The sequence below is a fragment of the Choloepus didactylus genome, chromosome 20 (genome assembly GCF_015220235.1).
Source record: "Choloepus didactylus isolate mChoDid1 chromosome 20, mChoDid1.pri, whole genome shotgun sequence".
Classification (NCBI taxonomy): domain Eukaryota; kingdom Metazoa; phylum Chordata; class Mammalia; order Pilosa; family Megalonychidae; genus Choloepus; species Choloepus didactylus.
The window spans coordinates 38,250,302-38,276,434 of NC_051326.1; the positions used below are offsets into that span (position 1 = coordinate 38,250,302).

Below are 26,133 nucleotides of genomic sequence, written 5' to 3' on the forward strand. Positions count from 1 at the left end.
TGGCTGGAATATGACTCCCGGGGAGGAATCTAGACCCGGCATTGTGGGATAGAGAAAATCTTCTTGACCAAAAGGGGGATATGAAAGGAAATAAAATAAGTTTCAGTGGCTGAGAGATTCCAAAAGGAGCTGAGAGGTCACTCTGGTGGGCACTCTTATGCACAATATAGACAACCGTTTTTAGGTTCTAATGAATTGGAATAGCTAGCAGTAAATACCTGAAACTATCAAACTACGACCCAGAACCCTTGAATCTTGAAGACGATTATATAAAAATGTAGCTTATAAGGGGTGACAATGTGATTGGGAAAGCCATAGGGACCACACTCCCCTTTGTCCAGTGTATGGATAAATGAGTAGAAAAATGGGGCAAAAAAACACCCAGTGTTCTTTTTCACTTTAATTGTTCTTTTTCACTGTAATTTTTATTCTTATTATTTTTGTGTGTGTGGTAATGAAAATGTTCAAAAATTAATTTTGGTGATGAACGCACATCTATGGAATGGTACTGTGAACAACTGAATGTACGCTTTGTATGACTGCATGGCATGTGAATATATTTCAATAAAAATGAATTAAAAAATATATAGGTTGGGGATAGATAGGTGTTAGAAGTTATTTCAATGAGTTATTATGAAAATAGTTATGAAGAGCATCGTAGACAGCAAGAAACATTTCCCATACAGGGATGTTAGATTGCCCTCTATATTCTGATAAAGCTATGGCCTTCTGACCCATCCAAAGGACAATGGGAAAGCCCAGTTATTCTAAACACACACTTACTAACTAAAGATTAATAAAAGCTTCTTTTAAAATACAAATATCCTCTGGGACACCTGGAGGGTTATCTGTCATCCACATTTTATTTTGAATATTTTAACCACCTACTTTTCCATACATCTGAGCTCAATGGCTGAGAGAAATTAAGTGTTTCGATGGAAGGTATTTGGGGAAAGGGATCAAGGGGTATTTCTCAGAAAAGCGTGACTTGGGTGGACGTGGCATAGTAGGAAATCCCAGTGTTAGAGGGCAACAGACAAGAGGCCTGTGTGCCTGGAGAGTAGGGAACTCTGGAGGTGGGAAGGCAGCAAAGAGTAAATTCCTCAGTCTATGTTTCTTACAAAATCTGAGAAGAGACTGAATTTTTCTTCAATTAGGTTTTCACTCTACTTTCATTTAAATAAAAGAGGATCTTACTATGAAAAAATAGCTCCAACATTAATGGAATTGTGCCAATACACTTAAATATGGCCATGGAATCTTCTTTTCTCATTCCTAGCTGTTGGGGATTGAATCATGTCTTCCACAAAATGTCCTCAGGTAGCAACCTCTGGTCCTGTGGGTATAAACCCATTAATAAATAGAACCTTTGAAGATGTTATTAGTTATGGTGTGCTCAAACTGAAAGAGGATGGGCCTTAATCCAATATGGCTGAAATCCTCATAAGCAAAGTAAATTGGACACAGAAGCCACAGAAGCAGCCAGAAACTGGAAGTCAACAGAACTGGGAAGAGAAAGAAGACTCTGCCATGTGCATTGCCATGTAATAAAAAAAGTCAAGGAACCCCAAAGACTGCTGGCCAGTCAGAAGATACCACCAGGGAGGAAGCAAGTCTTCCAGCCTCTGAAAGCGTGAGCTAATAAATTCCTGTTGTTAAGCCAACCCATTGTGTGGTACTTGGTTTAGCAGCTGGGGAAACTAAAACATCTGATTTAAATTTTATGATGTAATACTTAGCATTTAACAGTTTTCATCAGATTCTGGTATACGCGGGAACAGGATCCTCATTATGCAAATGATGATTGTACCCATGGTAACTTTGTTAATAATTTTAGTAATACTTCCAATCTCCCCATAAGATAGGGGTTTTTCATTTAATTTTAGAGATGAAAGTACCGAGGCTAAAGCATACCAAGAGATGTGGTTTGGCTAAATAATGAGTCAAACTGAAAGAAAACAACTATGAGCACTAATCTCCATGAACTTGGAGTTAATTAACTGGACTACAATGTAGCCCATTAACTGGACTACATTGTATTGAGATTTCCTTTCTTATTAAAGTTGAATAAAACCACAAATTTAAACAACTACAAAAGTAATTGATAATTGAAACAATACAGAAGTAAAAAGTGAATGTTCCTGTGTTATATATTGTATCCACTCCTGTCTTTTATTCCTTAATGGCAGAACACTGACTTTTATGGGGAGGTGCTAACCTCTACATGGCCATGTATTCAAGAATGGGGCCCCTTTTACAGCCCAACAGGATGAATCATGGTTGGTCCCAGCTAATCAAGGTGCTCTCATTTCCCTTGCAAATGACTGGCTCAAGCTTGAGTTGTGATCCAGTCATGCCCAATGTGACTTGAGGATAAGCCTGTTGGTGGGATTCTGGGAGAGTATTTCCTCACTAATATAAACAGATACATAAGCAAACACTTCTCTTTTTTGCTGGACATTGTCTTCTCTATACATGATACCCGGAAAGACATCTTGAGACCATGAGGGGAGCCACTGTAAACATGGTGAAAATGGCCAAGTGGAAAGATGGAAAATGGATGGGTCCTCAATAACATTTCTGTCATTGGATTGACCAAACTGGATCAGCTGCCCCTTTTTTTATGGGAGGAAAACATTCTTGATTCTTTAAGTTACTTTGTGGTTGAGTTATATTTCCAGATGCCCAAAGCATCCAAATGATACAGTTCTCATGACTCTCTAGACACTTTCCAGAGGTAACTACTGTTAAGAGTTTGCTGAATATTCTTCTAAGTTCTGTACAATGCACAGACATACACATACATACATTTATGTTATATTTTTTTCTTAACAATAAAAAATGGTATCAAGTATTTATCTTGCTTTATGGATAAACAGTAAATCAAACCTATGTTTTTAATCCAGCAGAAAAGAAAGTAAATCATTCAAATGTTCAGATGGCGACTTCAGTAGTTAATTTTTTTTTTGCTTTTTTATTTTCTCCCTCTTCTTTCTCCCACATTTATTGAATACTTGCTGTCTGCCAGGCATATACAAGGTACTGGGGAAGCAAGTATGATTAAGACACAATCCCTAGCCTGGGTTTAAAACATGTAATACAAAAGTCAACAAATTAAAATGTTTCATTTGATTTATTCAGCTTGAAATCAAGGAAGGCAAAGAATTAGAAAGATTTGAATTTTCACTCACAATAATTGACATTATTTGTGCACTGACTTTCCAACCTTAAGTACAATAATATGTGGGCATGCCTATTCAGGGTTTAGATTACTTAAAATTAAAAAAATTAATTCAGGAATTTATCCTATAAATATATTACCAAATGTATACAAGGACATGTGTGTGCAAGGAGTTCACTGCATAGAAACTATGATGGTTGGCAAGTTTTATTTATATTATAAATACAATAGGATACATGACTCCACTTATTACTGAGTTTTAGTTAAACTCATTCCAGTAAGTGGAAGGTCTAAAGAATGTCACACTTCCTCAGTACTCCCTGAGGACAGAAAGTCCTTATTCATCTCAGTATCCCTAGCACTTTCACATTATAGGTATACAGTGATTGACGAAATCATTCTAAAAACACAAGTACAATGCAGTCTTATCTTTTGAAATCGCACTATGATTTTGAAGGCAGGTCATAAAACTGCGTCACTACTACAGGACATAATATTACCTTAACAATTCTGACCTTGGCAATTCAACTTTCTTCTGCATCAAAGCACCATTTTTCCCCCACAGATATTTTTTAGAAATAAGTTAAGAATTATAAAACTTATGAAAGGTTAACAGAGTAGCTGAGAATGCTGAATGTGTCAGATAGTATACTTTTACTGTTCCATCATCAGACCTAGCCTACAGAGCCTACTTTTTTACTTACTTCGAGATCAAGGAGAAAAGCCTTAGATCCACAGTTTTAAAGACAACTTGCTGCTGATGATTTTTATTGCCTTCTCAAGTCTCTCTGTAATAGCAATCCAAGACAAAGTGCTCTAAATTCTAATTTCATTTCAAACTTTTCAACACACACACATTACAAATACTGCCAACATTCAGAAAAAGGAGTCTGGGTGGATATGGCGGCATGACAGGATGGTGCAGGGGAACTGATATAAATTAGGGCATGTATTGTTGGGATGATGATGGTGTATTATTTCTGTGGTTTTCTCAATGAAGAACTCAGAGCTAACCAGGTGCATCTATACTGACCTAGCAGTTTCTAGCTAGAAGTGGTTAAGTCATTTTTTTTTAAATAAAAAGGTAAGATCATGACTCTCACAGATATAAAATGAACACTCAGTATATGTTCATTTTATTTAACTTACTATTAATAAAAGAATCAGGAAGATGTTATAACTGATTCATAGGAGAATCCAGAAACCACATTTATAGATTAGGAATATTGAAATGAGCTTGGAAATGGACAAAAAAATTAGCTTTTCCATGCGGAGGAGGTGAAGGGGATAGACCTTCCACCAGACAGAATTCATTTTCATGTACACAGACAGGAATCATTTGCATTGCCATCAGTTCTTTATAACCTCCAGAATTGTAGAATGGCACAAAGGCAGTGAAATTTAGAATGAGATAACTTGGAAGGGTGTGCTCAATCTAAAAAAGTATAGTTTTCCACTGAAGCACAATTTTTTCCCTACAAAATCCAGGTTGTCTCTTAAAAAAAAATCATGGAAAAATCATCTCTAAAATAAATTTGATAGGCCAATAGTCAGAGTAAATATTGGGTGGAGATCAGAAGAGTTTGCTCTTCCCTCTGTTAATAGCAACATAAAAATTATATAGAGAGACACAAGGAGGCAGCTGGTGGAAGGTGGAATTTTTTTGTCAATAGCTTTTCATTTGAACTTCTCCATGGTAAAGGAAAGGAACAGGTAAGAGGAAAAGGATTCAAACTGCTATTGAAGGATCTAAGTTTAAAGCTGATTTTGCTTTATAAAATTTGCCTTTATTTGCATTTGTGTCTTCATCAAAAAAGTTATACTGATTTAAGTTGGTTTTAGCTCAGAGCCTTCAAGTCTATTTTCATAGACTTCAGTCAAGGAAAATTATATTGTTTACAAAGCTAAACAGAGCAGAATTCTCCCAATACTTCCAGCTTCAAGGAATCTCAGCTATGACCAAGAAGTAAAACCCCACACAGGGGTTGATGATTGATTTACTCTAACCACGGGTGTTAGATTTGTGTTAGTCATCAATTAGTGAATGTGTAGAGCTTATCTTTAAAATCACTCTTTGACTCCTTGACAGTTTTCATAGGTTTTTTTTGGACCATATAGCAAAGAGGAGATACAAATCTTTCATTATGCAATTCTCACAGCAAACTATTTTACATATAAAGAATAAAGGTCAGTGAGGTTGATTTTTTATTTTTTTCCTCCCTGAGATCATGCACCAGTAAATGACAGTGTCAGGTTTTGAATCTAACCAGACCTGCCAGACCCCCAAGTCCTTTCCCTTTCTATAACTTCACATAGTCTCTGCTCCTAACCAGAGGGATAATAACCTACCCACATAGTCTCCAAAAGGGCATGATAAGAATCAAATGAAATGCTATTATCTCTTCAATTTGAGGATGCACACTTTCTAAATTTTAACAACTCTAAAATAAGGATATGTCTTAGGTTGTATGAGGGGTCATAATTTTAATAGGAACTTTTGTTTCTCTTAGTGGTCCTGAAAATACTGGTAAGTGTTACAATCAATGCAACTTAGATTTGAAATATGGTATACTGAAAACCTAGATGGTAGTAAATAAATAAAGAGAATGCTCTTTCTTACAGTAGAATGCCAACTAATAAGTGTAGAAAGAATAGTGTGATCAGAAAATCAGTATTTAGAGATCACTGTAGTAATAATTAATTTTAAAAAAGGTCAATGAAGGCTGAAATAGTGGGTAAAAAAGAGTTGAGGAGCAGGATTTTATATGGTCTCAATGTATCTCCTCATAAAATATTTATTTTATACAAATGGAGAGCATGAAATTTTACAATGGAGAAAACTGGAAGATTCCATCTGAATCAAATGATTAAATTAAGGCCACCAATAATAGAATAAATCAACACTGTGTACCACTTGATAAGATGCAATGGAAGAACAGAGCATCACTTATCTGATATTCTCAACAAAAGTACATAACCTGAGTTTTCACAAGGAAACATTCAACAAAGTCAGTTGGCTAACAAGAACCTATGGGAAGATGGTTCTTGAAGCAAGATTGAGAGTTACAGGTAGTAATGCTCTCCAGGAAGAAAAACAGAAATGAGGAACAGTAGTCCAAGTTCTGCCTTTTTCCATCAGCCCCTGCTTTGTTTGTTTATGCTTTGGGCCCTTGTATCTGGAAAGAAAAAAAACCTAGGTGGTAGTAGATTGCAGGGTACCAGGGATGCTGGTGGGGTGGGAAATGGGGAGTTAGTGCTTAACAGGTACAGAGTTTCTGTTTGGGGTCATAGAAAAGCTTTGGTAATGGATGGTGGCAATGTTAGCACAACATTGTGAATGTAATTAACACCAATGAATTGTATACTTGAAAGTGGTTAAACGGGGAAATGTTATGTTCTTTATATGTTACCACAATAAAAATTCAAACAAAAGACAAACACACAAATGGTAAAGAGCTAATAAATGAGTATAGGTCAGTGGTTTTTCAGAGTTGTACAAGCATCAGCACAGTCTAATTTTACATCGCTTTCAGCATCCTGAAAGGAAACCCGTACCCATTAGGAGTTACTCCTCAATCCCTTTAGTATCCCTCCTCAGCCCCTGCCAGCAACCACTAATCTACTTCTGTTTCTAGGATTTGCCTATTCTGGATTATTCACATAAATGGAATCATATCATATATAGTCTTTTGTGATTGACTTCTTCTACTTAGCATAATGTTTTCAAGGTTTATCCAAGTTGTAGCAACTATCAGTATTTAATTCCTTTTTATTGTTGAATAATATTCTATTGTCATGGCTACACCATAGTCTGTTATTTCATTCATCAGTTCCTGGACATCTGTATTGTTTCTACTTTTTGACTATATGAATAATGCTGCTGTGAACATTTTGCCAACTCTTTGTGTGGATATATGTTTTCAATTCTCTTGAGTATATAACTAGGAGTGGAATTCCTGGGTCACATGTTAACTTTATATTTAGCATTTTGAGGAACTTCCAACTGTTTTCCAAAATGGCTGCACCATTTTACTGTATTGATCTTAAATAAATTCAACAAATTTTTATATTGGCAAAAAACCATAAATCTCAGTGCATAAATTGCTATGACACTTTTCCCTTTGTGCCTTCTTCTCCCCTCCCCCAATGTAGAGAACATAGTCCTTGAACAGATTAAAGGTAATTATTTCTGATCTTAAAGTAGAAAACAAAATTCACAATGTAGTTGATTTCTATTATTTACTTTATTTTATTTAATCCCTTGGCCTAGCACTCAGGGTCCTCTAAAATCTGGCCCTCCTCTCCCTCTCCAATTCTTTCAAATATACTCTGCCCTAATCAAGCCTGTCACCCTGTTCCCCAAATATATCACATAATTCTTTGATTTTGTGTCTTGTTTTCTTCACTTGCCTCACTTAAGGCGGTTATACAAATCTAATAGAACTGTGCACCAAAAAAAGTCAATTTCACTGTAAGTTAATTTAAAAGATAGAATAAAATAAAAATAAATTTATTTAGCCTTGGATTTGTCTGCATTTTTCAAGGGCAATTTAAGTGTTTTCTTCTTCCATGTAGGCTTTTCTGAAGGGCTCTCCTCTCAAATCCTAAAAGGCATGAACTGGTCTACTTATTTCAAACTTAGCACACACCACTTTGCATTGTTTTAATTTCTTTTTGTTGATGTACTGTGACCAGTGACAGGCCCCACAGTATAGGCCCCAGGCATATAGAGATAAAAAATAATAATTCTCAAGTAGCTAATATTATAGCAGTACCACAAAGTCAGAATATCAACAATTATCACAGTTGATTGTAGCTGTTATGACTGCAAAAGTTTAGAGAGAGATGATATGTGAGCTGAGTTAAGGGACGGAGTTGGCCAAATAGAAAAAGGCAATGATGAGTGGGTGACACAGCGGTATTCCTGCCAGAGGAAAAATGTATTAAGCTATGAAGTATAGTCTTATGATTCATTTTTTTCATAGCAAGGTAAATATATATTAAAAATAACTGAAAATTATTCCAGATGAGGAAGTTTCTTTTCTCTCAACTACATGTCTACAGTCCTTTACAGGGAAGGCAATACTGCTTAGAAGTGTTTCATCAAGCATGTGCAGAGATTTAGGAGTGAAAATTGTACTCCCACATTTCATGTAATCTAGCATGTTGGTGTTGACATCAGAGACAGAGCACAAGGGAGGGCAGGGAGGATTAGAAGGGAAGAGCCAAACGATGTTACTTTTGTTAATCTATCACTATTGGCTAAAGAGAACACCATAGAAGAATACAGAGAATATCCGAGTTAGGAAGGATGTTGGAGATCATCTCAACCACTCCTCTCATTTTACAGTGAGGAAATTAAGGCCCAGGGAGACAAAGCTCCTTATGTGAGATCACAAGGTTCCTGGCAAAGCCTTCCTGTGCTTCCTAAGATGCAAAATCCTCTCACCATTCCCACTACCACTTAGCTCAAGGTGGCGCTGCAGAATTAATCTTCTCTTTTTCCTTACCTCTTCTTGCAGGAGGAATTCCTGATCATTATTTGATTCCTTCATTAGTTAATTCATATATTCATTCATTTAGGTATCAGGCTATGTTGTGAAGATACAAAGATGAAAGGGCACATCTTTGCTCCTTCAGGGCTTTCTAGCAATTATAGCACAGTAAGACAGTTCATTTAATGAGACAGGAAAATAAGAGCCCAAGGCTACCTGGAGGAATTAGGAAAGACTTCAGAGTAGTAGAATTTGAACTGGAGTTGAAAAATGAGTAGAAAGATATTTGCTTAAGGAAAAGCAAATGGGAGGGCACTTCAGGTAAAAGGTGTGTGAAAATCATGGCATGCCTGAACAAACAGTTCAGGATCACTGGGGTGTAACACATGAGGGACGAAGGCATTAACAGCTGATACAATAACAAAAGTTAACTTACAAAGCATTTAAGTATGTATTAAGTTGAGGCTGAATAAGCAGGCACCCAGTTAATCATGATTATGTAGTATGATGATGAGTGTAGTCATTGGGGAACCATAAAAAACTTCAACAGGAGATTAGGTCATGAAATTTGTATGTTAGTGAAGCTAACTCTGGAGAAAATAAGGAGGACAGAATGGAAGAGGTTAAAACCTTTTAACAGGAAGACCCAAAGGAAAGGACTGTGATAATTTCAACAAGAAATGATGTAGGGCAGGGCATGAGAAGTGGGCAGGTTAGGGTAGATGCTTCCTATTATAATGAGGGCATGTTAGCACTGAAGATATTAAAAGAACCTTGAGTGACATTGGTAGGAAAAATCAGCTGCTGAGGTTATAACATTCCCAATAAATAATATTCCTTTCTTTCTCTAGTTCAAAATCAACTACAGGTATCAAACAGACAGAGATAAAAATCACTTTTATTATTCAGAAAGCTGACTGGGGACTTGGGCCTTAGATCTATGGCCGTATGAGTTTGCTAACACTTTCCTTATAATTTAGAAAGGTCTATGTACAGAGTCACAGTTGGCACTGAAAAGATAGTGCACCTACATGGCAGGGGCAAGCCGAGAGTACTTGAGAATGAATGCTTTCTTCAGGAAGGCAGGCAGATGTAAATCAGGGATATAGAAGGGGCTGAGTCATGAATGCCCAATTTCTTCTTGCAAACTCTCTAATTTTATAAGTCAATCTTCCTTTCTTGGAGAGGTATGAGTGAGGTGATGAGGCAAGAGACAATGGAAATATGAAGCCAGAAAGGAGGTTTTCCTTTAACAGCAATATAAGAATATAAATATTTGAAGTACAGTGCATTTGAAGTAGCTCTTCATTGTAAGTCATCTTGAGGTAATCAAACTTAGGTGAAATTCCAGCTCTTGAATAACCACCGTCTCAGAAAATATAACCCAATGCTAATCATTTCAAAAGACAAGAAGGTAGACCCAAAGGCAACTGTCCAGAAACAAAAATATATATTTAGAAGTTTCACTTTCTAAAAGAACTCTCAGTTTAGATTTACACTCAGTTGAATGCACTGAGTGTACAAAAGTTAAAATTAACTGGTTGCCATTAGAACTGGAAAAAAAAAGATGTCTACAGTTCTAGAAACTTTTAAAAAAAGATAAACAGAACGTGCCTTTATTCTGACACTCACTTAAATCCCATAAAAATAAAAAAGACAAGGTCTTCAAGTAAGGTATAGAATGCTGCATAAAAATCTCTCAGTTTTAATTAAATACTGTCCTTCCTCCTCTTTGCAGTTTTCAAACCACTCCTTCAGTCCCCTCCTTAAACCCAGTCCCAGCTTTGAATCTCATGTTATCAGATAATATCACCTATTTCACCTCATTGCTACTGTGAAATACCAATGCCCATGGCATTTCTTTCATTTCCTGATAATTTTATTTCCTTGCTCACTGTTACTCTCTCTATCACACCTTCTGTCCTAATTCTTAGAAATTTCAAAATCCATATAGATGATCCTCCCAATGCACTATCCTCTCACTTCCTTGAACTACTCTTTTCCAATGATCTTGTCCTCCATCTAGCTCAATCACACACTCCCAAACAATTGCATAATTTTATACATCTTACTCTCAAATAAAAATTTCCTATCTTCCTAGCCCATTCCTACTAGTACCCCACTGACAACTCTACTCAATTGATACTACTTCCTTTTCACTAACCTTTACCCCTGCCTTGATGTCCTCTCTCCTCTCCTTAACCAGCTTAAAATCCAGGGTCACTTGGACAGAATATATGTTAAGTGAAAATAGGAACCCCTTACTTAATAAGTCAAGATCTCAATCTTGCTCTTGGAAACTCATGGCTGTAAAAGGGAGGCTAAGCCTTCCTATAATTATGCCTAAGAGGCCCCTCCAGAGACCCTCTTTTGTTGCTCAGATGTGGCCTTTCTCTCTCTAAGCCCAACTCGGCAAATAAATACATTAACTCCCCCCTACATGGGACATGACTCCCAGAGGAGTAAAATCCCTGGTGATGCGGGACATGACTCCCAGGAATGAGCCTGGCCCTGACATTGAGACCTTCTTGACCAAAAGGGGGAAAGAAAGGTAACAAAATAAGGTTACAGTGGCTAAGAGAACTCAGATAGAGAGGCTATCCTGGAGGTTATTCTTATGCAAGCTCCAGCTAGATATCCCAAATGGCCATAGTATGCCAAGCCCTAACCAACAGTAGTCCCGTAATACCTAGATCCTTATTTGAGACTTTATAAAGTTTACTCACTAAATTTATTTTTCAGAAACTCAAATCTACCAGGGTATTCCTATACCAGACAAGTCCTAAAGCCCAGATGAGCAAACAGGTCTCTTTAAGAATCATTAACACTCAGATGCAGCCCCCTTTCCGCATAAAAGGTTGACACCCCTTTTCAATATGAAACAAGTTAGGGTGGTCATTGCTCTAGACTCCCCTGAAGATTGAGAAAGTGATTAAATGAGAGGAAGAGGTAGGCAAGAGACAAGATAGGGAGGTTAACAAAGGACTATGAATATGGAATCTTTATATATATAAATATAATTTTAAGATGCTGGGGTATTAGAATAGCTAGAATAAAATAATTGAAAATGGTGGAACTAGTAACCTACAACATTCTGTGGAAGTTGCTCCATAGCTGCTCATTAAATTGTACTTTGAAAGTTATTACCTTTCTGCATATATCATATTTCACAATAAGGAAATAACTAAAACTGTGGAACTGTAACCCATAACATTTTTTGAAATTACCTATATAATTACTTGTTAAATTGTATTTTGAGTTATCACCTTTCTGTATATATGTTATATATCACTAAAAGGAAATAACTGAAATTGTGGAACTGTAACCCATAACATTCTCTGAAATTTGGCTCTCTAATTACTTGTTAAATTGTACTTTGAAAGTTATCACTGTTCTGTGGTATGTTAAATTTCACAATAAAAATGTATTAAAAATTAAAAAATAAAATCTATGGTCAGTCAGTATAATGATACCCCTGTGACTCCTTCACTCTTCTCTCTCCATTAGACTAACTTGGAAAAATCACAACTTGTTTAAATTCAACTGTCAACATACTCTGCACCTGCAGCACTGTAGGAGAATATGGATGGAAGAAGACAAAACTCCCTGAACTGGCTTCACTTTCAGCTCATGACCATAACCCTCCTGTGGGCTGGTAATGTTGCCAACTCATTCCTACTATTTCTAGTTCATTCATTGTTCCACTCTCCCAGATGATTACTTCACACCTCTTCAGGTTTCCAACATTTCAACCCTCTTTCTCACACTTACCTGACACTGCTTCCTACCACACTGAAATGAGTGAATTAATAAAAAGAGAAACTTCACAGATTCATTTCACTGCATATCAGTACCTTCACATGGACTCTGCTTTTAAACCTTTTACTATAAATGAACTATCTATATCCAAAGCTGGTCCGCTCCATTCTGCCACCGACTAGATAGTCCATTCCCTCTTGCCTTTTTAAGAACAATGTTTCAACAATTCTTCCCTCTCTTTCCTGTATCAACGTTTTGTTCACTACATTCACATCAGCACACAGAAATGATGTTATTTCTCCCTACTTAAAAAATTCTTCCCTGTTTTCTACTTCTATTGCCAGATACTAACCCCATTTCTTTGCTCCCCTTTGCAACAAAACTGCTTGAAAGAGTTGTCTATCCCCACTATCTTCAATTCCTCTTCTCCCTTAAATCCACTATAATCAGACTTTTGCTCCCACCATGCCCATGAAATTGCATGGTCATCAGTAACCTGACATTGCTAGAGCCAATGAGCAGTTCTCAGACCTCATCTCATATGAACTAGCAGCAAAGCTGGACACGTTTGATCCTTGAATAATCTTCTTTGATCAGCTTCTAGGACCCCACACTCCCTTAATTTTAATTTTCCTTCTTACTTCACTATTGCTTTGTCTTTGTTGTTGTTTTTAACAATTAGTGTTAGAATGCCACAGGACTCAGTCCTTGGTTCTTTTCTCTTTCTATTCTTAGCCCTTGGTGATGTCTTTTAACCTCAGGGCATTAAATAGCTTCAACAGGCTGAAAACTTCCCAATTTTATCCCCAGCCCAGACTTCTTTCCAGAATCCCATGTCCAAGTGCTTTCCTGACATGTCCTCTCATGCCCAGCCTTGATTTTTGCTCCCCTTTCCCTCAACCTGTTCCACATACAGACTTCTCCATCTCAATTATTGGCAGTTTCATTCTTCCAGGTGCTCAGGCCAAAAAATTGCAGTCATCCTTGACTCCTTATTATCTATTTCATCTTATCTATCTTCTTATTTATCAGGATATATGAACTGGTTAGCTTTGTCTTCAAAACATATACAGAATAGGAGTACTTCTTACTATTACATACCCTAGTGCAAGCCAACCCAATATCCTCTCTTACCTGGATTAATGCTGTGCCAGTTTGAATGTATTGTGTCCCCCAACTGCCATTATTTTTGTGGTCTTGTGGGACAGACGTTTTGGTGCTGGTTAGATTTGCTTGCAATGTGCCCCACCCAGCTGTGGGTGGTGACTCTGGTGGGATACTCCCATGGAGGTGTGACCCCACCCATTCAGGGTGGGCCTTGATCAGTGGAGCCATATAAAACATGCTGACTCAAAGAGACAGAACGGAGTGCAGCTGTGAGTGATGTTTTGAAGAAGAGCAAGCTTGCTAGAGAGGAATGTCCTGGGAGAAAGCCATTTTGAAACCAGAACTTTGGAGCAGACGCCAGCACGTGCCTTCCCAGCTAAAAGAGGTTTTCCAGACGCCATTGGCCATCCTCCAGTGAAGGTACCCGATTACTGATGTGTTGCTTTGGATAAGTTATGGCCTTAAGACTGTAACTGTATAGCCAAATAAACCCCCTTTTTATAAAAGCCAATCCATCTCTGGTGTTTTGCATTCCACAGCATTAGCAAACTAGAACAAATGCCTCTGAACTGTTCCACGTACTTCTAAATTTGTTTCCATTACAGACTCTTCTCAAAAGAGTAAGAATTTAAAAACATAAGAGATTATGTCACTCCTCTGTTCAAAACCTGGCTATTCATTTCATTCAGAGTAAAAGCCAAAACCTTTGTAATGGACCACATGGCTATCACCTCTCTGACCTCTCTTACTACTTTCCTCCTTGCTCATTCCACTCCCACCCCTGACCTCTTTGCTCTTCCTTGAACACACAAGGCATACTTCTGCCTTAGAGCCTTTGTACTATCTATTCTCTTCTCCTGGAATGTTCTTCCTTCAGATATCCATATGGCACATTCTTTCTCTCCTTCAAATTTTTACTCTGATGTCACCATGTCAATGAGGCCAACTCCACCTACCCTATTTAAAATTTCAACTCTCTTCTGACCATCAGCAATACCAGTCCTCCTGAACCTATTCTACTATTTCTTTTGTCATAAGTTTTTCCATTTTCTAACATAATGTATAATTTATTTATCTAATTTATCTATTATTTATTTTATATCTCTTCTGCTAGAATCCAAGGATGGACATCTTCGTTTTATTCAATGATATATCCCTAGCATCTAGAACAATGTCAGGCACATAGTAAGTACACAACTATATTTGCTGAATTAATCAGGTATCTATTGAGTAATTATGGAGTATTCTGCTTAGGAGACACAAGAAAATAGAGAGTCTGATTTCAATGAAATGTCTAGTTTAGATAGGGAAGCAAAATTTATTGTCCCACGGAGAAAAGTAGGTTGGTAGTGATAAGACAAAATGGATTTTAAAAAAGGAAGAGATCAGGGTTAGTAGGAACAGTACCAGAAAGCTCTACAGAGCAATATGGCCTTAAGCAAACTGAAGGAGTAGGAAATGGAAACATGCAGAGAGGAGACAGAGCCACTCAGGTCTGGGAAACGGCAAAAGCAAAGGTAAAAGAGGTAATAAGGACTGGGGACAGTGAGAGGACAGCTTAAGCAGAAGATCAGGTACGAGAGGGCCAGGGCCAGGTTAAGCCTGCCAGAGGACATGGCATGTGCTCAATAGGCAGACTGCTACTGCAGATTCTCAACTGGAGGAGACCTAATGCAGGTGAGTTTCCAGGAACAGCAGAATGCAAATTGCAGAGGATGAATTGTAAAGGGAACATTCTGCTATTTGAAGAGCCAAGGGTGGATAAGGATACAGATTAGAGGAGTAAGAGGGAATAGAGAAGGGGGTAGTAAATCTAAGATCTTAAAAGAGAAAATAAAACTATTAATAGCATATAGAAGATGAGAAAAAGGAATGCTTCAGAATAATTCTCTAGCTAAGAAGATTGTTAGAGTTAGTGATTCTGTGGAGAGCTCTGCGCTGACTGGGAAGGAGAGCTGGTTTGGGAGATGGGAGAATGTACCTTCAGTTGCAGCTATGAATCTGGAGTAGCAGCAGGTCATGAAAAGAAGGCTCGTTGGGCAGTTTGAAGTATAGTTCTGAGGGGTGGTTCACAGCCAGAGAGCTGGATCTGGGAGTCATCTGAACAGAAGTGACAAACAACTAAAGCCATGAGAGGATGATTTCACTCTCTGAATAATTTGCAGTTCAAAAGTTCCAAGTCTGAATTCTGTTATTTGAAACTATTAGTGAAACAGTTTTTGAAAGAACTATAAAGTTTCTTTTTTTTTTTTTTTTTTTTTTTTGGTAAGAAAAAATGATGTCTCATGCTCTTAACTTCTGGGAAATGGGCTAAAAGATAAAATAATTTTAGGAGTGTAGAAAGACAGTTTTGTCAGCACCTGGCCTGGAAGACCCATGAGCTAAAAGAAAACAGAGTGATAACTTATTAAAAATACTCCGTTCTGTTGGGAGTTGGGTTTAGGGATTCTGCGCTTTCTAAGCAGAATGATATAGTTTTTCATCTGGGGAAAAAGGAAAGCCTTCAACCAGGGAGCTAAAAAGAAAGAAGATATCTGCTGTCCTTTTTCCTTTCTCTGGGCAATTTTGTTCTCTGAATGCTGAGAGGTAACAGGCTTGAGGAAGATAATGGCTTCGACCAAGAGGTGAACTAGAAAGGCTTCAAAGATCAGCTTACTCCAAACTCTGAGAGCTGAACCCAATTCTGGCAGGGTTTGAACAGAGAAGTAATATTTAGGTTAAGCTTTAAAGGAGTATTCTAATCAGTAACCCAGAACACTATTTGAAAAGATTAAGAAAAAGTTAAAAATCTTGCATAAGGATATCTAACTGTACTTAGAATTTCTTTGTTTAATGTTATTGTAACTAATATTCCCCAAACTTTTTAAATGAAATCGTCTCAGGAACTTTGACAGCACAACCTAAATTAACCTGAAGTAGGAATTTAAGAATATATTTTCTTCAAGGCTTAATATTTTGTCATTCTATTCTATAGAACAATTTATTTTCCTATTAAAATGTTTAAATGTTCATATTACTTATCAACAAGTAAACACAGCACACAAGAAAGATCTTAGTACACACAGCTCAGTTTAAGAAGCATAGTTAGAGTAACTCCATTATTTATTTATTTTTAAGCTGCTTACATTTAGAATGAAGCACTTAAGCACTAAAAGGGATTATCCTAGTCCAGTGTTTTCATTTTACTGATAAGCAAACCAAGGTTTAGGGAAACTGGCTGCAGAAGGTCACATAGTGAGTAAAACAAAGTCAGTGTGGAACAGGAATTCTGAACCAAGAGTTTTTACCTCACATTTCTACATCCCTACTGGGGGCTATGCACAGTGTTGGATGGCAGGGAGGAATGCAAAGTTGATAAAACATGGACCTTCCCTCCAGTTAAATCCCATCTCTGCAACTTACTGTGTGACCCTGAGCTTCAGTTTGCTTGTGTGCAACATAGGTTAACACAAATGTTGCCCAGGGGTGTTGAAACAGCACAGGAGCACGCATGGCAATGTGTTTAATATATTTAGAACAGGATTTGGCAGAACAGGCCTTCATCCTACTTGATTTCTCAGCAGCTTTTGAAATTGTTGACTACCTCCTCCTTCTCATAGACCAACTTTTCCCTTTGCTTCTGTGGTATTACATGCCTTGTTTTCTTCTACTTTGGTCCATTCCTTTCTGTCTGGGCTCATCTTCCCCCAGCTAGCCATTAGATTTTTTTTTTTTGTGTGTGTGTGTGTGTGATGTTAGCTGTAGGTTTTTTGTTTTTTTTTTTTTTTTAATTAAATTCAGTTTTATTCAAATATATTCACATACCATACAGTCATCCACGGTGTACTATCAACTGTTCACAGTGCCATCATATAGCTGTGCATTCATCACCCCAATCTATTTTTGAACATTTTCCTTACATCAGAAAGAATCAGAATAAAAATAAAAAATAAAAGTAAAAAAGAACACCCAAATCATCTCCCTATCCCACCCTATTTTTCATTTAGTTTTTGTCCCCATTTTTCTTCTCATCCATCCATACACTGGATAAAAGCAGTGAGATCCAGACGGTTAAACAATCACACTGTCACCCCTTGTAAGATACATTGTTATACAATCGTCTTCAAGAGTCAAGGCTACTGGCTTTCAGTTTGATAGTTCCAGGTATTTACTTCTAGCTATTCCAATACATTAAAACCTAAAAAGTGTTATCTATATAGTGCATAAGAATGTCTACCAGAGTGATGTCTCGACTCCATTTGAAATCTCTCAGCCACTGAAACTTTATTTTCATTTTGCATCCCCCTTTTGGTCAAGAAGATGTCCTCAATCCCACGATGCTGGGTCCAGATTCATCCCCAGGAGTCATATCCTGCATTGGCAGGGAGATCTACACCCCTAGGAGTCAGGTCCCATGTAGCGGGGAGGGCAATGAGTTCACCTGCCGAGGTGGCTTAGCTAGAGGGAGAGGCCACATCTGAGCAACAAAGAGGTACTCAGGGGGAGACTCTTAGGCACAATTATAAGCAGGTGTAGCCTCTCCTTTGCAGTAATGAACTTCATAAGGGCAAGTCCCATGATAGAGGGCTTGGCATATCAAACTGCCAGTCCTCAATGTCTGTGAGAACATCAGCATCAGTCCAGGTGAGGAAGTCCAACACTTCCGCATTTTCCCCCAGCTCCTCAGGGGTGGCCATTAGATTTCAAGAATTCCTCACTGCTCCCTCCTCTTCACAGCATATCCTCACTCCCTAAGTAGGCTCATTCATGCCCACACTTATATTCAAAGCCTCCTATTCACAGATGACAAATAGATTTCTGTCTTTAGCACAGTTTATTTCACTCCGACTTCCACACCCATACAATCAACTGCCTACACAACTCTCTTTTTTGGATGACATATAAGCACTTTAAAGTCAACCTCTCTAAAACTTAACTCATGCTCTTCATTCCCAAACTCAATCCCCATAAGTAAGAGCTAAGAGTTATTAAGAGCCTACTGTGTTTCAGGCACTTCTATGTACTTCACATGAATTAGCTCATTTAATTCTCAAAATAACTTTATGGAAGAGGTACTTTTAGTATTTCCAAATTACAGATTAAAATAAGACAGAGAGAGGGTTAACTTGTACAAGATTACATAACTAGAAAATGGGGAGAGGTCACCTCACTTGGACCCAGGCAAGCTACATTCTCAATAACTACATAATACTGCCCTCAAAATCTCAGGGAATGGAACCAGTCATGCAATGATGCAAACCAAAAATCCAAGAATTATCCATGACATCTTTTTTTTCCCTCAACTTCTATATTCAATTCATCAACAAATCTTGTGGATTTTATCTCCTAAATACCATTTGAAATATGTCTTTCCTCAACTTCAATATCACCATCCTAACCAAGCTCCAATAATGTCCTGGACTACTGGAATAGCTTACAAATTGGATTCTGGTATTAAACTTTTGTCCCATCTCTCACATATTTTTCTTTTTCCTTAAGGTATTAAATGTATACAGCAAAGTACATAAGATAAACTAATTTCAAATCTATGGCCTGATGAACGTTTACATATGCATACACCTATGTAACCACTTCCCACATGAAGATATCAAACATTTCCAGCAATCCAGAAAGTTCCCTCAAGACCCTCCATAGTGAATTCATCTCTCTTCCCAAGAGATAACCACTATTCTGACATCTATTTCCATCAACTAGTTTTGTCTTTTATTGAACTTCACAAAAATAAAACTGTGGTATGGTATGTATTCCTGTATCTGGCTCCCTATGCTAAACGTAATATCTGCACACATATACTCTTTAAACTCATCAACAGCTGCCCAGATCAAGATGTTGAAGTGAGGCACTCCAGGACTCATCCCCCAACAGAAGTTCTGAACAACAAGCAAGAACTGGCATAAACATTTTTCTCAAAGCTCAGGAAAGCAGTTAAAGGGGTGCAGTAACAAGGAGAGCACTGAATCAAGAAAAAGGCACTTAAAAATTGTAGGCTTTTGTGGTGCTATTGCTGGCTCCTCCTGAATCCTCTCCTGGACCCAGCATGGAGCTGTCTGTACTCCCAGACAGGTTCTGGAGAAAGCAGAGTAACCTTTGTATACATTCTAGTATGCATGTATGTTTGTGCCAGTCTGTCTGGGGGCAGCTTGAAGGACTGAACCAGGATGCTCATCAGAGACTCCCCATCCCAGAACTTGCTCTGCACATAGAGGCGGCTCACAGAGCTCTCCTATAGAACAGTGTAGGAGAATTGTCAAATTGCAATTACCTGGGGTAAAGGATTATCAGCTGTGGGTCATAAAGGGTTGCACCTGGGACCAAAAGAAACACTGTTTCCTCGGGGAATGAGGACATTTATATCTGTGTAAACAGGCAAATTCCTAGGGGCATTCATGCCCAAAATAAAATGCATGTGCAGAAAAGACTGGGGAGGACCTTATACTTTTGTCTCAGGTTGTTCTCTAAACTTATTATTAGAATGACTAAATTCTGATGGACAGCACTTGTGTGGGTCAATCTGCAAAGACTGGGAAAGGTGTTTTGTTCTTTGATTGTTTATTTATTTATTTAAGCTCTTGGCATTCAAGGAAACCTCTGTCAGAATACTAGCTGGATATAAGCTTAAGAAACAGATGCCTCAGTGTTTAAATTCCAGAGATAACATGTTATATTATCAAACTGTCCAGGTTGCTTCAAAAGTTATAAAACATACAAAGAAACAGGAAGTGATGGCCCATGCAAAGGAGAAGATTAAAAGATTAGAAGTCATCAATGAAGAGGACCAGACCTGGGACATATCAGACAAAAACTTTTTAAAAATGGTCCTAAATATGCTCAAAAAGCTAAAGGAAAACATGGACAAAGAAGTAAAGGACATCAAAAAAAGGATATATAAGCATAAACAGAAGTTCAATAAAGAGATAGAAACCATGAAAAGGAACCAAACAGAGCTGAAGATCATAGTAACAGAAATAAAAAAAATATCCTAGAGAGGTTCAACAGTGGATTGGAGCTGGCAGAAGAAAGAATCAGTAAACTTGAAGATAAGGTGATAGAAATCATTCAGTCTGAGGAGCAGAAAGAGAAAAGAATGAAGAAAAGTGAGCAGTGTCTGAGAGACCTGCAGGAAACCATCAAGTGTACCAGTATACTCTTTGTGGGAATCCCAGAAGATGAAGAAAGAAAAGGGGCAGAAAGACTATTCAAAGAAATAATGGCTGAAAACTTCCCAAATTTAATGAAAGACACAAGTACACACATTCCAGAAAGCTCAACGAACTCTAAACAGGATAAACCAAAATAGACCCATGTTCAGACAGCGCTTAATCAAACTGTCAATTGCTAAAGATAAAGAGAGAATTCTGAAAGCTGCAAGAGAGAAGCAACACATCATGTACAAGGGATCCTCAATAACAAAACTCTTTCAAACTATGGGATAGATCAGGACAGTCCCAAATAAACAAAACCTTAGGGAATGTGTCACCACTAGACTTTCCCTATGATAAATTCTAAAGAGAGTTCTTCAGATTGAACGTAAAGGTCATTAGACAATAGATCAAAACCAAATGAAGAAATAAAGATCCACAAAATCACATAAGGAAATAAAGGTAACGATATGGGCAAATGTAAACATCAATACTATTGTATTTTTGGTTTCTAATTCCTACAGGATCTAAAATGCAAATATTTAAAAAGTGATAATAAATCAATGATTTTAGACTCATAAATATGAGTGATAAGAACCACATAAAGGTGGGGGGATGGAGGGATATAGGGACATAGTTTGTATATGTCATTGAGGTAAGCTGGTATCAAACCAAACGAGATTGTTACATATATAGGATGTTAAATTTAAGCCCCAAGTTGACCACAAAGAAGATATCAGAAAAATATGGAAGAAGGAAATGAGAAGGGGTTCTAAAGCATTCACTACAGAAGATAAACTATGTACAAAAACAGCAGTAGTGGAAGAATTGAGGGAGAAAAAAGGTATAAGAATTACAAAAACCAAAGAGTAAAACAGCAGAAGAAAGTTATGTATTATCGATTGTTAAATGTAAATGGGTTAAACTCTCTAGTCAAAAGGCAAAGATTGGCAGAAAGGATAAAAAAGCATGTCCCAACCATATGCTGCTTGTAAGAGTTTCACTTTAAATTCAGACACATCTAGGTTGAAAGTGAAAGGATGGAAAAAATATTCCATGCAAATGGTTATCCAAACAGAGTGTGTGTGTGGGGGGGGGGCTATGGTAATATTAGACAAAAAGGACTTTAAGTAAATAAACTGTTAAAAGGGACACAGAAAGGCACTATATATTTATAAAAGGTCAATTCATCAAGAATATATGATTATAAACATATAAAATAGCTAGAAGATGCAAAGTCATAGAGAGAAAGGCGGGGTGCGAGGGGGAGAGGGGAATGACTGTCTAATGAGTACAGGTTTCTGTTTGTGGTAATGGGAAAGTTCTGGTAATGGGTGGTGAGAGGAGCATAATTTTGTGAATGTGATTAGTCTCAGCTGTATGTTATGTTTGGGAGTGATTGAGATGGGAAAGTTTACATTATATAAACATTTCCACAATTTAAAAAAACTCTCCAGGTACAGTTCCTGGCCCATAGTAGGCTCTGCATAAACAGTTGAAAATGAATGAATGAATGTCAACTATTATTTTTAGATGGTGAATTCCAGGCACCTTAGAGTTAACTGGTGGCTACACAAACACACGCACACATGCACACACTGCACGGGAAATTTGTGTGTGTGCGTGTGTGTGTGTGAGATAATCACTTGGAAATGGAATCTATAAAATTAGACACGAGGCATCTGTTTTGTTATTCACTCAATTCTACGCCACAAATTCCCAACCACTATTGGACAAGTCCAAGGATGTCTAACAATGTGTCTAAAATAGAAATCATCTGCCTTCTCAATTTGGCTCCTGTTTCTTATTTCTCTTACTGTTTTAGTTACCTATTCTTGAAGCTTCAAAAGCATCTTTGATTTCTCCCTTTACCTTACCACCTATAGTCCCATTTGTCAAATTCTGTAATGACTCTTGCATCTACCACCTTTCCACTCTTTCTGTCCCTAAAAGCAGAACGATACAGTGGAGAGTGCAGGCCGTGGCTCCAGGAAGAACAGAGTTCAAATCTCAGCCCTGTTACTTAGTAACCATGTGACCTTGGATAAATCTTCAAATCTCTTAAGTCACAGTTTCTACAAGCATAAATGATAATAGTATCTACCTAGCAGAAATGTTGGAAGGAATAATGAAAATATATGTCAACCACAATGCGTGGCTAGGGAGTTGCTAAATAAGTGCCAGCAGCTACTTTATAATCTTGGTTCTGACACCCCCTCCTCCTTCATGCTAATCTCTATGTCTAAATTCCCCAAGAGGATGACTCCTAGATTTCTGGCTTGCATAACTTGATAACTTGTGGTTCCATTCACTGAGATTAAGAAGGCAGTATAATGTAGTGGTAACATTAACAACTAAGATATTAAATAGTAATTGTTGATATTTACTGAGCACTTGTATAATTTGCATATAGAATATTTGCTAAACTATATGAAGTACTTTCCATGAAATACCCAATTTTAATTGTTACAAAAACCCTGTGAATAAAAAAACAAAACAAAAAACTCTGTGAGGTAGGGCTATTACTACTCCTGTTTTACAGTTTATGAAAATGAGTTCAAAGTAATTTGACAATGGTGTCTGTCGTACCGTAAAGCCTACACCCTTAACTGCACAACATACTGCTTTAAAATACCTGACTTACCAACCCAGGAATGACCAGCAAACTGTGTATTTGAAAGTGTATTAGTTTTATATTCATTGATATTTGTGTTAGTAATTAGCTGAGGATATATCCAGGTCTACAGATTGTGTGTCTTCAATTCTGGAACCATCTTTCTCTTTCAAATTGATCTAAATTCACTAAATTTATGTAGTCAGATGTCAAACTTGATTTTCTTGCTAATTTGGGAACTGAATTTATGAATATTGCATAATGAGTCCTGGCTCTTCTGTCAACTAGTTATGTGACCTTGTGCTACCTAACCTCTTTAGATCTTGGTTTCCTTAGAGGTAATATGCAGTTAACTACCTGCCAGAGTTGTGGATCTTGTCCTTTCACCTTGGTATTCTTATCAACAAACATATCTCTAACTGTTGAATTCTTGAAAGCACTTTGTAAATTATGAATCACTGTACAATGCTAGAGCTATACAAGGAACTGGATTAGGTGCTATGGATGATGAATTTAGAGATAGGGCCTGCTCTCAAGGAAAATTACAGTACCTTTGGGGAAAAATTATATATATATATGTATATAAATATATACACACACCTATATATACACACACATACACACACACTTAAAAAGAATTCTCATAAAATTTTGCCCAAAGTGATAAGCCAACAAAGAATTATGTAGAGACAACTAAGCATCACATCTTCATGGAATTTACCTCCTGAGCACTGACAATGGATAAAGAGAGGTATTTTGGTCCCTTTACCAAAGCTTATAAAGCAAGAAAGAGCTTAGTGGCAACTCAACCCAACACATCTGCATCAATTTAAGAGTACTGGAAGCATGCAACATTTAACAGTCTGAAAATGGGCAGACAAAAGTATGTCAAAGCAAAGAGACCCTGAAGATCAGTAAAATTGGTGCAAATGACTTAAAGACTCCTTATGGTTTCTCACAATAAAGGCCTCAGGCAAAAACCTGTGCTGTCCAGCACAGGAGTACAGTTTATACCGTCAGCATTGATTTTAACACTACAATGTTTTAAAGTGTTTTAGAAATAAAAGCTGAGCAAGACTCCAAAGAACTTATCCAGAAAAAAAAAAAAAAATAGGGCAAGGGCAGGGAAGGGGGAGTATTGAGGCAATCCTTTGACTGGCCTTTGATGGAATGTGATAATAAAATGCTATCCTCACTGTTGGTGTCCCTGGCAAAGCAAGGGTGGATATTATTTGGATAATGAAACCTCCAGTAAAAATAAAGTCCATGATGTTGTTGAAAGGGATGAAAGGAAAGGTCTAGCAAATATGAAGAGTTTCACCCTCCTGAGACATTTTCTTCCAATTCTCATTTTTTTTCCCCCAAAAGTAAAAGAGAGTGCATAAGGAGAATTACTCCAGCTTTGCTTTTCTAAAAGCTACATACAAATTAGATCTTCTGTTCTCCATAGCCAAGTTATAATTTAAGGAAAGGCAGGATGCATTTTTTCCTTATTTTTGCTGAATGCTAATAAGACAACCAACATCAGAACTCAGTGTGTGCCAAACCTGGATTTTTTTTAAAACTGCCATTTGAGTTTTAAAGGCTACATAAGTGATGGGAACATAATCGTCTTGGGAATCCACAAATAACTTTTTAAAAAGTCATAAATCTGGATTTCATGCCTCATAGTTTTCAACAACTTCAAGAAATATGTCAAAACTGGAATACGGTAGGTTCTTTTTCTCTTTAGTGGTCTAAAGGCTGACTGGTCTGGATCTTTTCCATAAGCTTCAGTGATAAACTATTCAGCAAAATTTGGTTCTGAATTGCCTTCGGTTGCTTTTAAACTTCTTTTTTTCAAAAATCATAATAAAATGCATATGGAAATAACTTCTTGGTTTTATAGAACTTTTTATTTGATCCTCTAAAAACTGTCTAATAGGTGACAAGAAATTTGTAAACTTTAAACAATGCCAGAGCAGGTCCATAGTGTAATTTAAAGTTGGGAGTGCTAAGCAAAATATTGGGAAGGCCCACACTCCAAGAAGTGTTCTGTAAGCCTTTTGCTTCAGAGCAGTTGTTCTTTATTCTGGCTGTACATCAGAATCACTTGGGAAGCTTTTAAAACTATTGCTGCCAGGGCCCCACTCCAGACCAATTAAATCAGAACACCTTGGGGTGAGGCCTGGACATTAGTAATTTTTAAAGTTCCAAGGTGAATCTAATATGCCACTAAGGTTGAAAAAGGATAACAGTGGTTCCCAAAGTTGACTGCACACTGGAGTCACCTGGAGAGTTTCAAAAATTACTGGTGTCTGGGTCCCAATCCCAGAGATTCTGATTTAATAGGAAGGGGGTGTGGCCTGGTTATCAGGATTTCAAAAATATCCCCAGGTCATTCAAATGAGCAACAAAGTTTGAGAACCACTGAATTAAAATCAAAGAGGCTTTGAATAGCTAGAAGTTCTGCCCATGAAAAAGGTGCATGAACAGTTCTGCCAGCAATGAATTTAGAAGACATCTATAACTGAGCACTTTACAAGTGGGTGCTACTTGTCTTACATTGAACCATCCATCAAAGAAGAATAAAATATTGTCTCTTTTAAAAAACATGAGGAAAATGGGGCAAAAGTGATTTACTCCAGCTAATGCAATTCAATTCTAAAACAAACTAGCCACCCCATTAAAAGAGTCACTTCCATTTTTTATGAATATAGTTATACAATTCTCACTCAATTATTCTCTCTGGATTGCCTTTAAGCTGCCACCTGCCTTTCCTGTGTTATGTTTATAGGCACTGCTGCCTCCAACAAATGGGCTCAACCCGATAGCCACCAGCAGTTAATGTCTGTGATA

At 37.4% G+C, this 26,133-nt stretch overlaps 1 protein-coding gene across 1 annotated transcript in view; it reads right to left on the reverse strand.

The window, feature by feature from the left end:
- The window catches only part of MCPH1 (microcephalin 1), a 320,845-nt gene that overhangs the window by 23,821 nt on the left and 270,891 nt on the right, over window positions 1-26,133 (reverse strand).